The following is a 1,108-nucleotide window of genomic DNA, read 5'->3' on the forward strand; positions in this document are numbered from 1 at the left end:
CTTATTTACTATCAACGCTATTAATTCATGCATCTGAGCCCAGCTACTGTCCTCCGCACTTGTTCTGGGTAGGCACTGGGCTTCTTCCATATGTTTCTGCATTTGATTCTTTAGTGCAGATGTTATTAATTTAGGGATTTCTTTCCTTATTTCCAATCTGAGGTCCTCTATATCTTTCTGCAGCTGTTTCTTTACTTCAGAAGCCGTTGATTCATTCCTTTCAACTGTGAGATTTCCAATTTGTTCTGTGTTTGTGTCCTCTGCTCTTGTTATGGTTGGGCTTTGGTTCTGAGATTGTATTTTGTTCCTTCTCATCATTTTGTGTAGCACTGTCTTCTGCCCTTTGTTGTAGGTCTTTGCTGTAGTTACAACCTTCACATGTACTGAAGTTCAGGTGCAGCTCTACAAAGTTTGGACTTAGCCAGCTATGTCTGGTTTGGGTCTGGCTGCTGTGTTCAGCTCCTTCCTGCTGCTGCCCTTGAGGGTGAACCTGTTGTGCCACTCTGGCAAGATGTTCTGCTCCTGGACTCACTGGGTGGATCTAACCTCTACACTCTCTGCAGGGATTGCAGCTGCAGAGTTACACCGCAGGCTGTATGCCAGGCCTGAGCTGTGCCTGGAGGGGGCACAGTGAAGTAGGGGGAAGAGGAAGCTCTCCCACACACTCACCGGACCTGGGCTAGGACTGGGTCTGGGGGTTTCCGGAACACAGCAGAAATTCTTACTCGGTGGGCGGGGTGGGGGAGGTATGCGCAGTGTTAGGGGGCTTCCCAAGGGGGTGGGAGAGGGCCTGGCCCACACTGCACCTGGGTTGGGACTGGTCCTGCTGGCACCGAGTATCAGGAAGCTCTCCCATACACTCAGGGGACCTGGGCTAGGACTGGGTCTGGGGGTTCCCAGAAAGCGGCTATCAATTATAGAATTCTTATCATCCTGAAAACATGAGACCTGCTACTCTGTGACTATCAGATGTCTTTAGTTAGCTCTGTTTAATACCTTTTTTCTTAATACCTTTAATAATACATAATGATAAGGAATGCTTAAGTAATCCTTTTAGTGATGCTTTTAATTCATAGATGTTGCTAGATTTATTTCTAACAATTTTGTT

Source organism: Octodon degus, unplaced genomic scaffold, assembly GCF_000260255.1.
Source record: "Octodon degus isolate 3935 unplaced genomic scaffold, OctDeg1.0 scaffold00006, whole genome shotgun sequence".
NCBI lineage: Eukaryota > Metazoa > Chordata > Mammalia > Rodentia > Octodontidae > Octodon > Octodon degus.